A 22234-nucleotide genomic window follows, 5' to 3' on the forward strand; every position below is an offset into this window, starting at 1 on the left:
TTTTCTTCCCCGAAATGAAGGATGTAATTTTCTTTAATATTTCATGACGTATACCCTTTTCAATAAAGATATATTACAAGCCACCAGAAATATAAAGTATCTTGAGGTATATTCAGATCATTTTAATTGTCATCTAAAATGAAAACAGTCCATATACAAATCTATTATTATCCAATTTGTTATTACTCATATTTAATCGGACCAGGTAGTCAAGTTAGTTCCCAGACTTTGGAACACGGTAGAATTCTGACGTACCACAGATCCTGTATAACAGAGTTCCTCAAAACCGGTGTTAAGGATTAGTTCTTGGTTGTGTGTGTGTTTGTTTAAACTTGCACTGAAGTGATTGAATTATTAAAATTACGCAAAAATTTCTGAAGTGGTAGGTGGTATGTCTATTTAAATTAAATAGCAATTGAATTGTAAAATGCTGCAATGATTGAAGCTGTATAGGAAGTTTATAAAACCTATTAGTCTCAATAGTGTGACTTAGATATGCAATAATTGAAAAATCCTGTGGCAAATGATATCCACCTATAGCATTTTATCTGTCCCAAGTGAGTATCATCTTCTTTAGCAAGCGCTATTTTTATTTGCGAATTTAAAATGATGTATCTGTCTTAAATATGTGAATCCAGGCCAAAAGGTCATCACAGTAGCTTTGTTCCACCCCATTGTGCGTGTATGTGGCAGTAGGTTCTACCTCTTACTATTTTTAGACTTCTTGCGTGAGTGCTTTGAGAGACAGGGACGACCTGAACTTTCTGTTTCCTTTCTGAATGAATAGCTTAACCTCTTTTAATATTTTCACTTTAATTTTCTGTGTTTTGTTTCTTAAACAGTATGTGTGTGCATTTTGGTTTTGATTTTCTTGTTCATTTTCCTTTAGTGGAGAAAGGGAGTGGGTAAAAAGGATATCACTTTCAAAGTAGGAAAACCCCACTTCTGTTGAATACTTAATTAAATATTAGAAATATTTTAAACAGCTTACCAATTAAAAAGCATTCCCCAGTACACTGTCGGCTCCTCGCAGGCAGGGTGGTGCTGTGGAAAGTGCACGGGCTGTTGAATCACACACACTTAACTAGCTGCATTCTACTCAAGTTATTGAGTTCAGTCTCCTCATTCACTAACAAGGATGAGAATACCTATCCCATAGGGAAGCGAGAATTCAACGAAATAATTTCAACTCAGCAGCCAGCATATAGCAAATCTGTCCTTGTACCCTTAGTATACAAGCACAATGTGTGTTGAATGACCTATAAACACATGTAAGAACAATTATAGCCACATACAAGTCTTTATAATTGCACAGTTTTATGTTTTCAATACTATCCCCCAAAGCATAAAGTTTAGAAAAGACAGTAGGTCCATTTCCTTTTAGCCTACGAAGCCTATTTCCCTGCAAATGTACAAATAACTTATCCTTTGCATTAACAATATTTTGAAATAAAAGATACCTGTATAATAATAGAAGCTACCTAAAATGTTCATTGTTTAAATCTCCAGATTGAAAAATATTTTATGTGGTGAACACTCATTTGGTATACATTTTTGTTTGAATAGAGGCATACCCATACTTCCAAAGGACGATCCTTCAAAGATAAGCGGCCCATGAACCTGAGTTTCTAGAGACAGTACTGCAAGTGGTTGAGAACACCGGCTCCAGACTCAGTGGAACCTGGGTTTGGATTCCAGTTCCACCACCCACTTATCTGTGTGATCTTGGGCAAATGGCTTCTCTTCAAAGCCTTATTTTACCCACCCCAAAGTAGAGATTCACAGGATTAAAGGATTAAAGGAGCTAATACATTTAAGGTACTTAGTGTAGTAGCAAGTGTCAATAAATAACGTTTCCCTTCACTGACTATAGGAAAAGAAATGTTATAGTTATTTTTGTGTTTTCAGGACCTAACATGCCTGTCTTGTAATTTACATTTAATAAATGTGTTCAAAAATGAATGCATGAAAACAGCAGCTCTCCAGGCTGAATATTCCCATTGCTTTCGCCTGTTCTTCTTTCCTCTAAACTTTATCTGAACAGAGTACTTCAAATTCCAAGTAGGCTCAGACCAGTATAAAGCAGAGGGAAACTCTTACCTAAACCTCAACCTTTGGAACTATAACTCCTGTTAATGTAACCCTAAATCAAATTAGTTTGGTTTGGTTTGGTTTTGGGTTTTTCAGCAACATGACCCTAATAATTCATGTAACACGCTAATAATTCATGTTTGGCAAATAGTAGATTCTCAGATAGTTTTGGTTCCATTCCCTCTCATGTTAAAATTATTATCAAGTGAAACACCAAGGTTTTTGTTTTGTTCTTACTGTTTTGTTTCTGTCTCCGATATGTAGCTTTACATGTAGATTTTAAGATATAAAATGCAGAATTGTATGTATCTATTTAAATTTAATTTTATCTTTATTTAATTCAAATTTTCTGTTTAAATTTAATCTACTAGGAATTTCTTAATCTTGATTATATCATGCAAAAAATTTTTCTTCTTCTTCTTATCTGCATATTTGAGAACATTCCTTCTCTACCTTCATCCAAATATTCAACAGGATAAAAACGGCTCTGTAGTCAGCAGAAACCTTTCGATTGAAATCAATTCAGTAGTAGGTTGCAACCAGCAGTTTTTTAAATGAAACGGAATAGAAAAACATAGGATGGAGTATATCAAAGGGCATCCATTGTTTTAATCATACACACACACACACACATATATATATATGTATGTACATATATGCTTACTTGGTAATGATGTAAAATGTATTTTTTAATCGCTAGTCATAGTGAAAAAGTTTGAAAACCACTGATTTAAGTTGTTTATAAGCACCTTTTTGGTAATAATCCTGCAACTATTAAATAGCTACCATCCTGTGCTAACAAGTAGTCCATATTTCTCTAACTTATCCAAAAGGATATCATAAAGGACCTTGACAAATGCTTAATTGAAGTCTGGATACACTCTGTCTCTGTATCCAGAGACGTTTTTTAATCCAAAATTAAGGTAAAAATATATTTAGATGTGAATTATTATCAATGTTTCCATTAACTATATCACAAACAAGAAAATGTGTTTAGTATAATGACGTGACATACTGCTTCCTTCTCTAATGAACGAACCATTCTATAATCTCACCTAGAGGTAATACTGCTACTTGCTATGGGTTTTCAAGAATTTATCCCGTTCTTCTCCCTTTGGCACTTTAATCCTCTGGAACTTCTACTTTTCTATGACTCCTCAAAGACCAGTGAGAGTTGTTCAGGGATTGAGTTTTCAGATTCTTTCAGGGTCAATGGGTATAATTTGTCCTACCTTGGGGACTTGAAATCATTTGGACTAGCTAAATGCCTGTTTACAAATTCTTCTCCAAAGTTAAATTTCAGTTTCCTCCAACTAGTATTAGTTCTACCATTTTTGCTCCACTTCTTTTCTCCTAAACAGAAAACAGAAAACACAGACAGACACAAACAAAATAGAAATTCAATATTTCTTAACAAATTTGACTCAGCTTTGAAATGGCTAAAATGTTGCTGTTTACCAACCAACAAATATTTGAGTGCCTACTGTGCTCAAGAAAGTAAACCAGTCAAAATGGGTGATTTCAAATTTTTCGTTTAGAGAAATATTGTTTACACATAGAAAGTTAATTAGCATTCAATACATTCAAAATATCAAATGAATAGTACAGAAATAGTAAGTACTCTTGAATTTCAAAAGAACTAGATGTCATACAAACACCCTAATGTACACAAATACCCTCAAACATCGACATAAATATACATACGAATGCACCACACACGCATACATACTCACCATCAGCTTAGTCATACCTCTGCCCAGTCTTCCTTGGCAGCATGTCTAACTTGTATCTCATCCTTTTCATCCTCACTGTCATCCTCCAGTGAGATTCTGCTCACTTCGTCCCAGGTCTCCTTGTCACCACACTCACTCTTCTCCAGTCCATCCTGTACATGGATAATTTTCTTATAGCTCCAGCTTGATGGACAGATTGGTGTGGTTCAGAATTGTTAATTTATTAGTCCCAATAGCTTCTATATGTATACATGTCATCTGCTCAAAAAAATCACCAGTAATTCTCTTTCCCTAACAAATTAAACCCAGAATTCTTATCTTGGTACCTAAGATCCTCCATACTTTACTTTAGCTTTCTTTCTAGTTTACTGCCTTCTATTCCTGACGGGAATCCTACAATAATGGTTCCCAACATTTTTGAGTGTGTACAACTCTTTTTATCATTAAAAAGAAATTGTGGACTCTTAGATTCTTGGAGATCTATTCTTTTAATATCCATTGACTGAGAAAAATACAGTAATGAAAAGATATTTTCAATTCAATAATGCTATTTGAAGAATTTTTGCTTTTTAAAAATCACAATATCTACACATATTTGAAACACAAGGACGCGCACACACACACATTGTTGTGGGTTGAGTTGTGTCCCCAAAGAGATATGTTCAAGTCCTACCCTCAGTACCTGGGAATGTGACCTTGTTTGGAAGTAAGGTCTTTGTAGGTGTAATCAAGATCAGATGAGGTTATACTGGCATTAGTTGGGTCCTTAATCGAATATGACTGGTGTTCTGATAAGAAGAGGAAAAGAGATGCACAGACTAACAAATGCACACAGTGAGAAGACGATGTGAAGACAGATACCCAGGGAAGAAGGCCATGTGAAGACATAGGCAGACAGCCCTGAGCCTAGGAAAGCTGCAGATTGCTGACAACCACCAGAAGCTAGGAAGAGGCAAAGAAGTATCCATCTCTTAAGCCTTCAGAAAAAACATGGCCCTGTTGATACCTTGATTTTTGGGCTTCTAGACTCCAGAATTGTGAGAGAATAAATATCTGTTGTTTTAAGTTTATAGTACTTTTGTTACAGCAGCTCTAGGAAACTAGTATAAATACAAGTGACATAAATGTGTTTGATATTTATTCTGTCCACAAACAATGCCTGATGTATATGTGTTCATGGATCCCTTTCAATAATTCTGAGGTCCCCAGGTTGGGAAACAATGCTTTAGCCAGCCTGAATTATTCTGTTCTCAATTAATAGGTTGTGCTTTCCTACTTTGGACCCTTACTCATGTTCTTCTTTCTATCCATAGTACTGTCCTCCCCGTCTCCTCTGCTAAAATTCCTACCACCTTACATGCCACCTTGATGAGTACATTCAGGATCCCACCTAGATGAAAGTGATCTGAAACTTTGTACCCATTTCCAACATTAAAAAAAAAATGATTCTGGCTTTTTTTTCAGTTAGCATAGGTTGACAAATTTTCGCTTAATAAATTAGTGGTTCCCATCTTCTCTGCCTCATTTGCCAAGAGTAAGAAATTTACATGACAATATATGTGGTCACCTACACCCCTTCGCTGAGCATTTTTTTGAAAAGAATATATATAATTGTTTTCATACTAACAAACATTGACCAGTAAGTTTCTGTTTCTTTTGCACAATGACATTCATTGCAATGTAGTTGCCGTTGTGTTTGGTATATAGGTGTTAGAGAAAGAAAAGTATGTTAATGAATGGAGTTTATGGTTGATTATTGTTAACCATGACAACTGTATTATAGAGATTAACAAATCTATCTGCCATGCACTTTTACATGTATTATTTCTAACCCTTACTACAGTGTTCCTAGTAAGATACTATTGTTCACATTTTTCAAACGAGGAAACTAATGTGAAGAGAGGTTGTCATTTGTGCAAGATCATGTTTTAGTAAATGACAAAATTAAGATTTGATCTTAGTTATGGCTAGCCAAGACCTCAGGTTTATTCACTATCTCACATGGTCTACATTGGAACCTAGACTGAGGCCATGATTGCATTTCTACCAAATTTAACAGATGAAAGAGAAAGACTGGAAATGCTCATTTAAAAAGAACAAAGTCATCATGTTTTTGCATGTTTTGGTGAAAGCTGCCTGCCAAGAGATGATTTCCAGAGTCAATCTGGTTTTATATGTCTATGCCTATAAAGATTCAGAAAAACTCCATTAGCCTTTTTGTTCCCTTGGAATCATTTTAATTCTAGACAAAAATTACTTGGAATAAATAAATTGTTTTTAATTACATTCATTAAGATTAACCAGAATTTAATTTCATAGTCCCATTAATATATTACTCCTTATTATGCTTTTCTGGCAAAGATTTTGTTGTATGTCTAACTAACTTAGTAACCATTAATCTCCTAGTCCCTGTTGAAAGTATTATCATGATATGTCTTCATAATTATAATAAAAAATACATTCTCTGGGTAGTAGGAGGAAAACAATGCTATGAGGAAATGTCCAGAGTCTTTTGGAATGGAAATCTCATTAGTAGAATCTCTCCAAAGTAAAAGAGAGCATCTTTACCAAACTCTAACACTAAGAAACAGTGCATAGAATCAATCCGAGCTTAGTACTGATGCATAAAGCTTTGGATTAGAGCCTTTCTCTAACGGTGCCAGCAGCCATGGATTAAACAGTGGAAGAATGGCTTGAAATAACTGCCTCATTGATCAATTAGCAGGTAGGACATGGAGACAATCTGAGGTTTATGCTTTGATTTCCCACTGCTGTAGTGTCTCTCTTTTCACTTAACGGGCAGGAGCGTAAGGATCAGAAAAGAGAGGTAAAGGGAAAACAGAGTGTGTGGACTGCACCTTCTACCGAGAGTTTAATCTTATACATTCTGAGGTATACATTGTATTTGGCCTCTTTGCTGTTAATGTGAAAGTAAATCTTAAATAGCACAGATAATCGTAAGGTTAAAGGATACCTTAAGGGATCGAGATGCTTAATCACATTTAGTGTTTGGGTATCTGTTAAATATACATGAATGTGCGTATAAAACCTTTTTTCTGTTTGGGTAATCTAAGCTTGTGAGAGGTAGATGGAAAGTCATATGCTGGCCACAGCTTTATCATTAGTTTCTTGGTTTCTGTTAAAGCAAACTCAGCCTGATTTCTTTTGCAGTGACAAGAAGATATAACAGCATGTTTCCGGGCTATTTGCACTCAGTGAAGCTTATTAAGATGGTGGCCACATGATTTGCCCTCATAATTCATACCGTAGTGTTTTCTTTCATAAGCACAACAGAAAGCTCACATGGTTACAGTATAAAATTAAACATTTCAATGATTTTGTTTTACCATTCCCATCCTAATCCCAAATAATCTTTTGAAGTATAGTACAGTGGCTATGAGAATGGTTTTGAAATCACATAGATTGGGTTCAAATCCAGACAAATTGCCCTTGAACCTATTTCTGCATCTGTAAAATATATTTATCTCATATGTATTGCTTGGAAGATCCAAGCAGATAAAACATATAAAGCATTTAGAACAATGCCTGTAATAAGTACTCAATAGATGATAGAAGCTGTGATTATACATTAGCACAAAAATAAGACATAGTAGAATTTTGGGAGTTTTCAAATTAGATAATTAAGTACACTAATATCCAGTTATTTTCTTTTCCTTCATTGATCTGATTTTCCCTTCTTCAAAGAGCAAATAGGACAGTATTGATTTCTTTAGTTTTTTAAAAATAAATAGCCCTGTATATGTGTGTGTAATATATATTCTATATAATATATATATCTATGTAATATATATTCTATATTTCTTTATTTTACAAGAATCTTAACAATTCCTTTCCTATCTCAAACTTAAATGTTTTACCTCTAAGTATGTAAACCGAATTAGCAATATATCTTTAGTTTGCTTTTTACTAGTCATAGGGAGAGAAGGCATATTTTGAACTAGAAATTTCACTCTGAGATTTTATAAAAACAAAAAAGCCAAAAGGATAAGCAAATAATAATAACAAGATAATCCTTTATAATTTCCTAACCCGCAGAAGTAAACAGTCCACCAAAATGTATCGAGGGTTTAAACCAGACTTTTGTCCTGTTGTTTCAATATCTGTTTCTCTGCTTTTCATTTTCATTAAATTTTTTGTTATTGCTTTCTTTGTAAATAAAATTTGGTACTTTAAGTTCATGTCACAACAGATTTTTCCCTTGACTTTCTCTTTTAAAGGGACAGTGGGACTTTAGAGGATTAACTTTTCCGAATTATATGTATGTTTAATTTTGACGTTGACTGGCAGGAACCCACAGAGCTAATGGCATCATTCGTATGCTATAAACTTCCTAGCTGAGGTTATCCAGATAGCTTTCAGTTATTAAAATGTGAATTGACAACAGATTTTGGTATCTCTACTTTCTTCTCCTGTCTACTAGCTCTTGGGAATTGTCCTAACCTGGAATATTTATAAAATTCATAATGTCTTTATTGTTTCAATACCTCTACTAATGCCTGGACTAAAAATGCTTATATTGAATCATGGTAAAACATATATTAACTTTTCACATGTAAATATTACTGTTAATATTTTGAAAGCTAACTAGAGAGACATGGGCTTAGTACTCTAGAACTGTAAAATGCAATCTGTTTGATGTTTGAGTAAGGAAGATGCCAATGGAAATATAATCACACAACCAGAACAGATAGTTCCAAGGTACAGGAAACATAGCACTGAATGAGACAGTCTCTGCTCAATAAATGATTGGATGAAGGAAAGAAGGAAAGAAATTAACAGGAAGAGATTTTAACAGTTGAATAAATTCAACGATTTGGTATAACATTTGCTTGTCTCAACTATTAAAGAAAGAAGAACAAAGACTTTTTAAATCACAATAAAATCATTTCTCTAAAGGACTCTTAAATTCTTTAAAACATGAATTTTGAGGAGGTTAAATTCCTCAAAACTAGCATGCAAATTATTAGAATCTTCACTGTGTAGTATTAAGTAAACTATTTGGCTTCTTTGAGTCTCAGTTTTCTTACCAATAAAATGAGAATGAACAACTCTTGTTATGTAATGACATTGTTGTAAGCACAGATGAGATAAATTTTGATCATGCTTTGAAAAGTACAGAGTACTCTGGAGAAAACAATAGCATTAATTCTGGGAGCGATCTGGAATGAGTACTACTCTCAGTTCTAGGAATGCAGGCAGTAGTGAGCCATGACTGTTGACTCAGGGCAGTAAACTGGTTTTGGTAAAATGTGTGACAAGCTGTGGGGGGTTGTTAAAAGGATAGGTGGTTCAATGCCCAGAGCTAGTAGTCAGGAATCAAAACTGGTGAGACAAGCCATAGTTGGGGCAAACTTGAAAAGGAGAATCAAGGTAACCACAGATCCTCAAGGACAGAGCAAGAAGGCAATCCAAAGTTGGGCAAACAGTCAAGAATCTAGAAACATGAGTTAACAAAAAGAAAGAGAAACATAAGGCCAAATTTGAGATCCTCAAAAGGTTTTAAGGCAACTTTTATGCCTGAGTTTCAGTGTATTTATTTGGGTCCTTTGGAGGAAGGCATCAATGCCTGAGGGACAGATGTGCAGGAGTACATGGTTGAGGTAAGGGAATATAGGTTGAGCCAAACAGTTCTCTCAGAAAGATTCTGGCAATAAATATCTTAGCCAGTTTTTAGAAGACTCTTTCCTGTAGTCCATTTTCTAATTGGACAGCAAGGTAAAGGTTTGTCAACTCTCTAGACAAATTTCTCTTGGTATTTACATCATGTTTTCATGGTACTGCAAAATAGTTTGAAAGAAAAACTCCTGTAAATCAGTGATTTATGCACTCATTATTAGATGTTCAATATGCACGGTTTCAGTTGGGACTGAAATTACTGACTCTGCTCTTGTTTCCTATGTCTTGAGTTTACTAACTTACCGGCTAAAGTTTGATAGATAAATTGTACTTTTGCAATGTGCATATGAACACTAGGCAAAACCCTCAACCTTGTAGACAGGAACAAATTACTGACATCAGGTAACTGCTTTCCATCTCTACATTCAATAGACCAACCAATGCCACTAGCTAGATGTTTGTGGTAGTCACCAGTGAACCTCAAGCCAGGCTCACTCAAGATTGGTTCTTTCCAGAAGGGAGGAGTGGCATGCCAGTAAGGGGTCAGGCCTTGCCATCAAATTGTTTTTCCTGCAAGTATTGTGTACCTCTTCTCCCAACAGCTTTGTGCCCCTCAGTTCATGGAAACAGTTATAGGCTGTTGGGTTAATAAACCAGTGGTTTAGATACCTATGTATTTCCTGAATTCTGGCCATTCCACTATGCATTCCTGGTAACTGGATTTTTGAGTACTAATTTTCCAGGTCCAGCATCACACTTAGATGCCTGTTAACTATAAATTGGTATACTAACCATGATATGTCAACATAGACATGGATCCACCCATTAAAACTGTTGAACATTGGTGGCCTCAAAAAATGTTTACATTAGTTGTTGGCATATAAAGAAATAAAAGACCATATGCAAAATTGTGCAGAACCCAGATTTCCTAATTTCTAAAGAATACATGTTAATTCAAATTTACCTATTTACATATTACATGTTATTTTTACATATTACATATTTGTAATAATTACAGATTATTACATATATATTTGTATACCAATGGCTTTTTTCCAAATTGGCCAACTTTTTCAGAACAACTATACTTTAAAAGTTGAGATGTAAAGAAATTCAATGAATGGATTTGCAATCATTCTTGGAGTGGATATTAACACATTCTGATCATTTCTGAAAATTACTAAATATAGTAATTTATATTATACTTGGAGCCTTTGGTGTTCTTTTTTCACTCTCATTTAGAAGTATGTATAATGTTAAGTAATATATTACAACTGGCCAACAGTTCACTGTTTTATTCTTCAAAGCATGCAGAAAAAATTCACCAGTGAAAATTCCTATGAGAAATTATAATACATAGGAATCCTATGGCTATGTTTGGAAAGATGATTTTGCTTTGCAATTTTGTGCTTTTAAAAGAAAAATTGGCCATGAACTTTAGTTTGATCAAAAAACTTTAATTCATGGTTTTTATGTTTTTATTTCTTGTATTTTGCTAATATTAAGAAATGATGGTCCATTGTGATGTATTTTGAAATAGTATATTAAATAAATAATAAAACAAGAAATATTTAATTAGGGCCATTAATTTTCCTCATTTTGTGGGTGTCTGTAACTATAGAGAAATATAACTATCTTTGTATTGCATCAACTTCACATATGACAAAAATAATAACAAGAACAACGACAAAAAAACGTTTATTCACTGTTTCCCTTGTGGTTGTGCTCTTAACTATCATGTTATACTCACTCATGTAAAGCTAGCAACTAATTTGAAGTTAGATAGCATTTACTCGTCTGTATAATGGCATTTGCTATTACAAGGAGATTACTATCCCTGGTGCTGAAGCTGCTCTGTGCCGTCCGTGTGGTTGACGATTGAAACAGTTTCTCTTAGATGCCCTTTCATTGAAATTATGACCTGGATAAATGTTCATACCTTAAAGGTAGTATTAAATTTCATATATGTTAACATCTTAATGAATGATTACAAGATCAATATTTAATATTTGGCTTATTCTTCCTATATTTATTTTATTATTAGAAAACTTTTCTAGAGGATAATTAACAGTCCAAAAACATTTTAGTACACAGGACATTGAGAAGGCTATAAATGTTCCAGATATCAAAACATACTGCTACCCACAAAAACGTTGACTGTTCATGTTAACTAGCATTTGATTTAATGTGTCAGAATTAAAGGATTTGTTTTAAAAATAAATACCTGCAATCAAATTCCCTAACTGTATTATAGCCTACTTGATTATAGGTAGTTAGCACTTATTCAATGCTTATAATGAATTAGAATTATGGTGAAATGGGCTTCCAAAGAGAAGCCTCTCTTCCAAAGAGAATTGCTTTGTTGATCTCGACCAGGGGTCACAAGCCAGGGGATAGCTATGCTTTTATATAGTCCAGTAAATAAACGTATAGAGTATTGGTGTAAGTTCTCCTTAGATAGGTAAGCCAGGGGTAAATACTGGTCATTGGTGCAGTAAGAATAGAACGTTATACATCTAGTGAGACCCTATCTGGTTCTGACAGTGTCATTTGCCTTTATGTGCCCACTTGGGGACTTTGGGAACCAAGGGACTCTATGCTGGAATGTGCAGCATCTGCTCCTGCTTGATGTGGCCACCCAATTTTGCATTCTTGACTAATAAAATCATGACTGTAATTTAACCTCTGTAGGTGTGTTCTCTTTTTATGAATTTATGCCTTACTTAAAAGTCGTGTGTGTGTGAGTGTGTGTGGAGGGGTGTATTATATAGAAGTTGAATGTGAACGATGTTAAACCAGTTATTAGTTTTATCCAATGAAATGTTAATTTAAGTGTTTTTTCTATGATTAAATTACTTGATAAAAATTTCTTTATTTTTAGCTTTAAACTTCAATTAAGATTCTCTGGGTCACTCAAACAGAATAGTACCTATATTTTGCGACTGAATAGATTAATTTCTTTTACTGTTTTAACAAGATGTGACTTTACTACATAAGCACATTTTTCAAAGCCTGCTTCTCCTCCTATATTGCCTATCCCTGTCATTGGCACCACCAACCCCTCTAGCCCACCTCTGCTCTCTGACTATTAACCAGGTCCTACAAAGACTAGTTCCTAAGTATTTTTCAGGCCTGTCCTTCTCCATCACCACTGACTCAGTTCAAGTTCAGGTCCTTATGATACCTTCCCTGGATTTATTGCAATAATCAGAGAGTCGGTCTCCTTGACTCAGGTCTCACTTCTTCTAATTTGTTCTTCACACTGACATCACAAAGATATTTTTAAATGAACTAGAACTAATTTTATAAAAAACACATACATACATAAGCACACTTTAAATCCTTCAGTGATGTCCCCAGTTATATAAAATAGGAGGCACTTGATGATCTGGTCTTGACTTTTCAACCTAAACTTGTCTCCAGTCAATATTTCCCCTGCACATTATATTCCAGCTATTTCAGAATAATAATATGTAATATTTGTGGAGATTTCCCTGGGTTCCAACCACAGTGTAAAGTACTTTACATATATTATGTCATTTAATTTTCAACAACTTTACTAGGTAGGTCCTATTATTATCCATATTGTATAGGTAAGAAAGGAGAGGTTGAAGATTTGCCGAATTACACATCTAAGAAGTGCAGCACCTGGGATTCGAATATCTGTAGCCTGCCTCCAGAGTCTACGTGGCTTTTCTGTGCTAAAGCACTTGCAGTTCCCTAAACTTGACATTTCCCACAAGCCTCTATGTCTTTCGTATGTTCTTTCCATTGTCCGGAAAGACTTTCACAACAGTATCCACCCATGGGACTCATGCTTATCCCATAAGACTTGACTTCAGCTGTCCCATTTAGTGAAAATGTCGCTGGCTCCTTAGGCAGGGTGAAAGTCTTGGCACTCGTGGCACCTTGCAAAGCTCAAGGAGGCCACTGGGTGTAGTGGATAGGGTACAACTGTGACGTGAGAAAGATCTGAGTTGGATTTATGGCTCTGTTGCATATTGGTTTCATGACTTTGGGAAAGTCACTTAATCTCTCTGAATTTTTGTTTCTTTGGGGATTAATAATATCTTTTTCAGAGAGTTGTTATAAGGACTAAATGAGTTAGTTTTATGAGACACATCTACCGCAATGACTAGAACATAACAAGAACTCATTAGTTCCCTCACCCGCCTCCCCCACTGCAGCCCTGGAACTGAATGGCCATTGTTCATCTCCTCACTTGCCTGCGAGCTGCTGCTGCTTTCATCTGTGGCTCTGCGGTGCCTGGTAGGCACTAGCGAAATGTATGAAGTGAATGAATGAACAACTGAATGTTTAGTACCTAATGACATGGTTAAATGAATCCTTTTGTTCATTTTATGGCCTGCAAATGAGTATAATTAAGAAATAACAAAGAAAAGAAAGAGAAACTCCAGGTGTACTTTGTCCTTTTCTTATATCCTATCTAAAACTTTTTCCTTCTGATTAAGAAATTATAACTAAATGATCTCTTTGGATATGACTTCAATTTTATATAAATAAAACAAGTGATCACAGACTAGTATAACATTAAAAGATTGGGATTTTTTAAAAAGTTGGTTTACAGTCTTATAGTCTTAGAATGAAAATATATATATATATATATATGTCTTCAAATAAATTGAAGCTGCTGGCTTTCCGAGGCTGTTTGTTGTTTCATTTTTTTAAATATCTGATATTACCTGATGTGTTGGGTCTAGGTATTTGTGATTAGGAGAAGAAACATTGCAGGGACAGCTCCCCAGGATTTTGAATTATGAGATATGAAAGGAGAAGTGAAAGAAGGCAACCTAGGTGGAGTGTTTGAGAACACTGTATGTTAATGCTTCTTGTATCAACTTATACCCTCTCTTTTTCATACCTATTTAATATACATTTCAAGCACTATGTATTGGTGGGCTTTTGTACCCAAGCCATCTAACACTAGAAGTTGCCATAGATAAAAAGACGCAGAAGGTCATTCTAAATGTGTGAACAAGTTAGAGGTCTACAAAATTAGAGATCATCATAGCTAGAGTCCAGACAGACTTAATTGCTTTTCACAGGAATTAAACCATAGATAATCATGTGACAGGTTGGAACTGATCATGATTTCTAAAAATAATTTTATGTAAATTACTTATGTAAATACATTAAAATGTGAATTATTTGGAAAATGAATACCAAGTCCTCAGAATAGCCTGACATGTAAGAATATAGTAAGAGCATGGCTTCAAGAGCAAAATTCTTATGAAGCCGCCTGTCATGGTTTCTTCAGAAAGATTCTTCTATTCTGTTTTCTGAAACTATCCATTACATTCCCATTATAAACCTTGTACTAAGTTAAAAGAAAACCTCTTCCTTTTTTTTCCCTCCCTGTCCTCCAGTCCTAGGAGGTTAAAAATAGTCAGTAAATCCCATCTTTAGTTCTAAAACATTTGGATGCAGGGCCAAGACAGGCTGTGAAGTGTTGAACTTGATAATCTGTGTTCTCTTCGACTGATAGAGTCCCATTATCCTTTCTCAGACACATGCACTGACAAAAATAGAAGATGAGAAAGTATGCAACCAAGTAACTCTTTAAGTGCATTAATGTAACTCTTTAGGTCATTAAGTTAAAAAAAGAATCACAAAGTATCTACTAACAAAAAATGTACAATCTCAGTTCTCAAAGAATTTGCTAATTGTGAGTGCTGGATCTTACATAAGGGAAATGTACAGCTTGAGGGATTAGTTTTGGCTAGAAAACTGAAAGACATTAAATTCAATAGAGGGATTTGATGAAATAACTTTTCATGGGGGTGTTTAAATGAAAATTACCCATGATATCTTAAATTCAGGCCTGCCCAGAGACAAATTAAATAACATATAAGGTGTGGGTTTTTTTGATTCGGTTATTAGGAAAGTATTTTGGAAATAAAGTCTAATCCAGAGCTTTCTATCCTGCTGACCTCTGCCTCTCATCTCCGTCAGGCTGAAACTCCATCAAAGACTAGGGTCTTATGAATGGAATGGAAAACATTCCGTAATTTTATTTGTGTATTTTTTTCTTTAATGTTGCAACTCACATAAGTATAAGTTTAAAATGAAAATTAAGAGCTATCATGTATAATTCTCAACATTAGAGTAGATGATTGTGGCTGACTGGTTATCACTTCCCACCCCCACCCCACCTCTGGCTACCCAGAATCCATTGTGTGTTGCCCGGCCTCCTTTGCATCTTTATCAGTAGCCATTGTAACAGAGTTTGGTGTCTGGTGTGTGAATGTCAGTGAAGTGGGTCCTTATCCTCTTTTCTCTGGCTAGCATGCAGATGTGGTGGTGAGGTCTCTTGGATCAGAAGAGTCACACTCTAGTGATGAGGTAAAAACAAAATAGAAGAAACCCGAGTACTGACAACCATATAAAGCTGAGCTGTGTTACCAACTTATTCTATGACAGGAAATAGTCTTTTTTTTGTTTGTTTAAATGACTCTTATTTTGAACCTGTATCACAGCTGCCAAACCTATATCACAACTAATATAAAAATTGGTACTTGGAGGAGGGGATGAAGAGAACAGAACAGCAGAGTTCCCCAGCTTAGAATTCCACAGCAGGAGACAGTGATACATCTGGTGAGTCTTGCTAGGTCATGGGAAAAATTTGGTAAAAATATTGCCTGTGATGTCATAGAAGGCAGACCACATGCCATCCAAGCCTATAACTCCAAAGAAAGTGGATAGAAACATCTCAGATCTTTGGTGTCAGTTGGCTGCCACTTGCCGCTTTCAGCAAAGCCTCCACAAGAGAAAGGAGCTCTGGCTACAGCTAGGCAACCGAAAGGGGATTACAGTTACACTAAGAAGGTTCTCTGCCCATGGCTTGCCAGCTAAATTGACCAAAAGTCTGGGAGGAGCCTCACAGTCACCCTGTTAACACTTTCGTACACTGAAGCAGCTATTGAAGGTAGCTCTTCAGAGGCAGCCTAAGCAGGAGATAAAATTTTAACCCCAACCCATGGCAGCTAAATAGTGAGATCCAACTCAGGGGTGAAAAATTAGATTAAGGGTATTGCCTTCACACCAAAGACAATTGTTTCACTCAACCTCAAGCTGCTGCTGTTAAATGATGAGGTAGCACAGGAGGAGGACAGAGCCCAAAACCCAGTAAATAAAAGTCGGGGAGTGCTCAGACTTAAAAATCTTACCTAAATAAGATCTCTGGTTGAGTCAAGTTGCTTACAAAACTGATCAAAAGCAAATATATTGGGAGTCTACTACAATTTTGAGAGAATTATATTGCCAAAGAAATGACAAACCTTCCTTCAAAGGTTGTGTTGATAGTTAGATCCCTAAAGCAAACCCTGGACCCAAACTTGCACTATCGGGAGGTAGCTGCAGAAGCTGTGCACTTTCCTCCCAGCCAGCTCCCCTCACCCAAGGATCTATGCCCTGTGCCCATTCACACATAGCCATGATGGAAAATGAACTCTGAAAGTCCATTGTAATTGGTTTACTCTCCAAGTAAACCAAGGGACCATGGAGGACACCAGATAAACAAGTGCCTCCAGAGAACAGATCCAGAGACTGAACAAAGAACTCTATTATGTTTCCAGGGCAGGAAGTTGGAGGATTTTATAATTAACAAAAACAGAAGTGTCTGTGTGTTTCCTAGTTTTTCCTTTCCAAAAGGGGGTTATTACAGGTATCCTATTCATACTGTATGATTAGTATATATAGTTGAGTATTGGGGAAAGCTGATACCTTTTCCTTTAATTTATAAACAGTCACCTTTGGACTTTATACAGGGACTACATATCACAGTGAAGGGCATAAATATGTCCTGTGTTTAGGAAGAAGGGTAGGTAGGGCTATCTGAGTGGCTAAAGAGGTGATGTGACAGACAGCTAAGTGTCTGACAATATGTGTTCTCCCTTTTCTTTTTTTTATGATTTTATTTTTCCCTTTTTCTCCCCAAAGTCCCCCGGTACATAGTTGTATATTCTTCGTTGTGAGTCCTTCAAGTTGTGGCATGTAGGATGCTGCCTCAGCATGGTTTGAAGAGCAGTGCCATGTCCATGCCCAGGATTCGAACCAATGAAACACTGGGCCGCCTGCAGTGGAGCGTGCGAACTTAACCACTTGGCCACCGGGTCAGCCCCCTCCCTTTTCTTTATAGTAGTAAAACCCCAATTTTCAGTTGGGTTCCTGGTCATTCAGAATAAAAATTGCACTTCCTAGTCTCCTTGCAGTTACTATGCCAAAAGACTACTAGACAGTTAAATGTAAGCAGAAGTGAGGTATTCAACTTCTAAAACACACCTTAAAGGCATGCCCCTTTTCCCTTTCCCACTGGTTGGTGGGTATGGTAGCAAGCCATTGGTAGGCCATGCAGATGAGGGCAACATCCTAGTCAATAAGAGCAATAAGAAGCCTGATCCTCTGATGACTTTATACAACAGAACCACAATACTAGCTTGGACGATTAAACTGAAAAAGAAACAGATTTCCATATTGAGAGCTTGCTGTTAATTTAGACATTTAACACATCAAAGTTATCTCTTACCTAATATGACTGGCTTAATTAAACATTCTATTAGAAGTGACAGAAGTCACTGGAAAGGCTATCACAAAGCAGAGACCGCTCATACTGACTCCCATTGTTTTTTGGAGGAAGTATTATTCTGAACTCAGGATAAAACTAGGAAATTGAGAACACATAATCATTTACCTCCCAGTTTACAAGCTCATCTATAAAAAAAATGACTTCTTTCAAAGGAATAGCTATTTATAATAGAAGCATGTGTATACATACATATTTACATTTACTGAGCTTGATAAAATAAAGACAATATCCCAGTCTTAATCTCATGTAAATTGAGGAATGAAGAACTCAGAATGTAGGAATAGCATTTTTATGTCATCTATTTTTGTATTCTTCTTCTGGGAGTGACCCAAGATTTATAGGAATGAGGGTTGTCCCCTTTGAGGGAAAATTGAGAAAGATTGTAATGTTTTGAATAATTTCTGGCTTTCTTAATTTCTTATAATGATTTATCTAAACTCCTCATGATAATTCTGGTTTTTAAGCAGTGGTCATGGGTGTTTTTCCTAATTGATTCTTTTATATTTATTGAGCACCTAAATTATACAGGACACTATGCTAGAGGTTGGAGATTCAAAGGTGAATAACCTAGCTCCTAGCCTCAAGGAGTTTGCAGTCTAATGGGGGAGACAGAATATAAATAATTACAAACCTGTGTATGATAAGAAGCAGTATGATATATTTTATGATGGAAGTAAGCATAGACTTATGAGAACATAAATAAAGAGACCTAGTCAGACCAAGGTGGAGAAGGGTAGGAAGTCCTCTCAAAGGAAAAGATGAGGAAACTGTGTCTTGAAGAATGAGTAGATATTATCCATGTGATGAAAGGACTTGGGTGAAGACATTGTATCGAGAAGACAGGGCATGTTTGATGACCTGCAAGTAGCTAGAACAGTGTGAGAACAGAGCATCAGGGGAGATACTTGAGAGATGAAACTGGAGAAGGATGAAGAATTCAACTATGAAAAGCCTGTATAACTTGTTGTAGAATATGAAATTACTCCTGATTACTATTGAGAACCACTGAATTGTTTTTGCAGGGAATTAGCTTACTCAGACATGCATTTTAGAAAAATCAGTCTGACAGCAGGAAGGAGCTGGATTGGGAGATGCAAGCCTGAAGGTAGGCAGATCATTTAAGAGGCTATCAACAGATCTACTGAGAGATTAGGAACAGTAGAATGAATGTGTGAGCATTTGATATGGAGATTTAAATGCAAATGTGCATAGATAGAGGATTAGCAGGACAATGACTTATTTAATATGGGGGATGGGTGAGGTGGTGAAGAAATCAGGGAGAGGAAGGACTTAAGCATGACTCCCAGGGTTCTTTCTTGGACTAATGGTGTCTTTCAAAGCCTTGACTAATCCAGAAATAGAATCTCTGAGGGTTATTTGGTTTATATTTAGGGGTTAGATAATGTATACATTTGCTAATTTGGAAGTGACTATGGAATATCCTAGACAAGCTATAGATAGGCAGTTATCTGCATCAAATCTGGAGCTCAACAGACGTAACTAGGCTAGGAGTTGTCAAAGTATTAGTAGTGGTCAAAGCCAAGAGGGTAGTTGAGATCCCCATGGAAGTGTACAGAAAGAAAAGTGTGAAGGATGGAATCCCGAGGAAAAGCACCATTCATGGTGTGGAGAGAGTAAGAAGAGCCTGGAAACAGACTCAGAGAAAGGAAAATGCAATAGAGACTGGTGTTGCCAAAGTCAAGAAAGAAAACAGCTTTAAGAAGAAGTGGTCAACATTGTTATGTTGCAGAAGAATCACATTAAAAAGGCATTGGAATGAGCAAAGAGCTGGAATCTCTTCCATAGAGTGAAAGATATGAAAGCCAGAAATGGATTCAGAAGTGAGTGGGCAATAATGGCAAAAGTGAGCATCTTAACAGTAGCTTGACTGAAAGGAAGAAGAATGGGTGGATAAAAGTTAGAGGTAAACACGTGGATTAATTTCTTTTTAAAAGAGAGAGACTTGAGTCTGTTTATAGATGCTAAAAGGAATGATACAGAGAAAAGAATAAGGTGAAGTATCAGAAAAGGAGAAGCAACCAAAAAATGTGGCAGGCAGAAATGATAGCCAAAGCACACGAAAAAGACTGGCCCCAGACAGGAGGTGGTATAGAGTTCTACTGAGATATATGAGAAGGAAGAAGTAGCTGAAGAAGATGATTGTGTTGTGGGATGGGTGGCAACAAATTAAAAGAAGTTTTGTTTTGTGTGTTTGTGTGCACTTGTTTCTAAGATCTACTTTCACCGTAAGGTAGGACATGAGGTGGTCTGCTGAGAATAAAGGAACATGTAGGGGAGCAGGAACTCTGAATGGTGTTAGAAGTGTGAATAGGAGATGGCAGAGGAAGCAGAATAGCATCACATGAAAGGGTTATTTTCATTCCTGAGGATACTGCTGAGGTTAGAGGTTGTACATTTGTAGTAGCACCAGCTTCTTGGTTGCTAGGTTTTCTCCAGCAGTATTCACCAGCTAGAGTATAGGAATGGAGAAGTCAACAATAGCATTGATGCAGGATTAGGACTTTCAGAGTCCTAATGTCAGATGCTAAAGGAAGTTAAAGTTATTAACTTGAATGTACTTGTATTATATCATATGTCATGTGATTTAGTCAACTAAGAAAGTTAAGACAGGAACAATTGATAAATTTGGAAAATAGATAAAAGGTCTAGAGCACTCTGAGGTCAGAGAACAAGTAAAATAGAAGTAAGGATGAGATATTTTGAAGCATCAAAATAAGAATCAGGGAATAAGCATACTGAAGCTTATTATTTTTGATATGGAGTAGTTGAGGCCATAAAAAACATCTAGGATATAAGTGGCGTGAGGTTGAGTTCAAGAAAAGTACAGGTTCTCAAAGCTGAGGAAATCAAGAACCTGTGAGGCTCAAATGATAGACAGGTCAACCACATGTGCAAGGAAGGAAAGTCAAATAAGACAATGATGGAATTTGAATGGAGAACTTCTGGAAATTAATGTGGTGGTGATTGTTAGAAGATGATAGAGCTGGATGGAAAGTTCCGTATATTAGGGTAGAGGAGCAATGATTTGAAATAGTCAATGTGGAGCTAAAAGCATTCAAACTCACCTCTAAATCTTGTGATAAATTAGCCTTTGGGAAAATGACCAGCCTCCACTTGAGTGCTTCAAGGAAAGCAATAGAGAAAGCCAAATTTTGATGGAAGCAAAGAAATGGAGTGAATGTCCTACAGTGAGGTTTCCAGAAGTCACAGTCGAAAGGTTTGAGGGGAAAGGAAGTTTGATTAAGAAGGAAGGCACAGAGAAGTATCTAGAGGAGAGACTGGAGAGGATAAGTGACTGGAGGTTTCCTAAAAGCAGAACAAAGCTATTTTAAAGTCAGTTACCTATTGTCTTCCCTGATAGTTCTTAGGGAGATGTAACTAAAGGGCCTCCAAAGAAGTAACTAGACGGCCTCCAAAGAAATCCTAGTCTCTGTCCATGGGGTACAGAATAAGTTCATTTCCAAGATCTCCTCCTGCAAGAATTAATTCTATGACTTAGGACAGGAGACCGAATGTAAATAACAGCAAACCTGTCTCTGATGTTATCGTAAAAATTAAGATAATTTCATTTTGTAAGAAAAGTAGAATCGTTTCTACACAGAGTCCTGACCCAATGCCAATTTTAGGACTAGTTTTAAAATTCAGAAATGCCTTTCCCATATCATTTAACTGTGCCTTTTTCAGTGAAAATAAAGTGCTGCCTTCAGGGAGCACACCTCCCAGGAGATCAGTAAAATCAATGGGAAATCCAATGTCTGTTTGTCAGTAAGACATGTGAAGTTTGATGGGTCTTTTGGGACTGACTACTAGTTAAAGATTCTAAAGCAAAATTAAGTGGAGCATAGATGCCAAAAAATCTCAAGAGATCTTTGAAGAATGAAATGTGAAAGGTGGAGACAAATCTAGAGAACTGCAGCTGGCAGAGACCTGAACTTCCAGAAGAAGGTGGGAAGGGAGTATCATTCAAAGAAAATGAAAACACGGAATAGAATATGTGTTAGCACTCTAGTGCCAAAAAGAACAAGAAAAAATGTTCAAGAAGGACCTTTAAAAATACGTAAATGAGTGCAATTTGAAAAGATCTATCCTTTTGGTATTTTTAAAGAATCAATCTTTAATAGCTACTGCCATCATTGCCAAACCCTTT

At 36.1% G+C, this 22234-nt stretch overlaps 1 long non-coding RNA gene across 1 annotated transcript in view; it reads left to right on the plus strand.

Annotated features, from left to right (window-relative positions):
* The window catches only part of LOC124241070 (uncharacterized), an 83984-nt gene that overhangs the window by 930 nt on the left and 60820 nt on the right, over positions 1–22234 (plus strand). The gene's annotated exons all lie outside the window — the stretch shown is intronic.

Source organism: Equus quagga, chromosome 6 (assembly GCF_021613505.1).
Source record: "Equus quagga isolate Etosha38 chromosome 6, UCLA_HA_Equagga_1.0, whole genome shotgun sequence".
Taxonomy (NCBI): domain Eukaryota; kingdom Metazoa; phylum Chordata; class Mammalia; order Perissodactyla; family Equidae; genus Equus; species Equus quagga.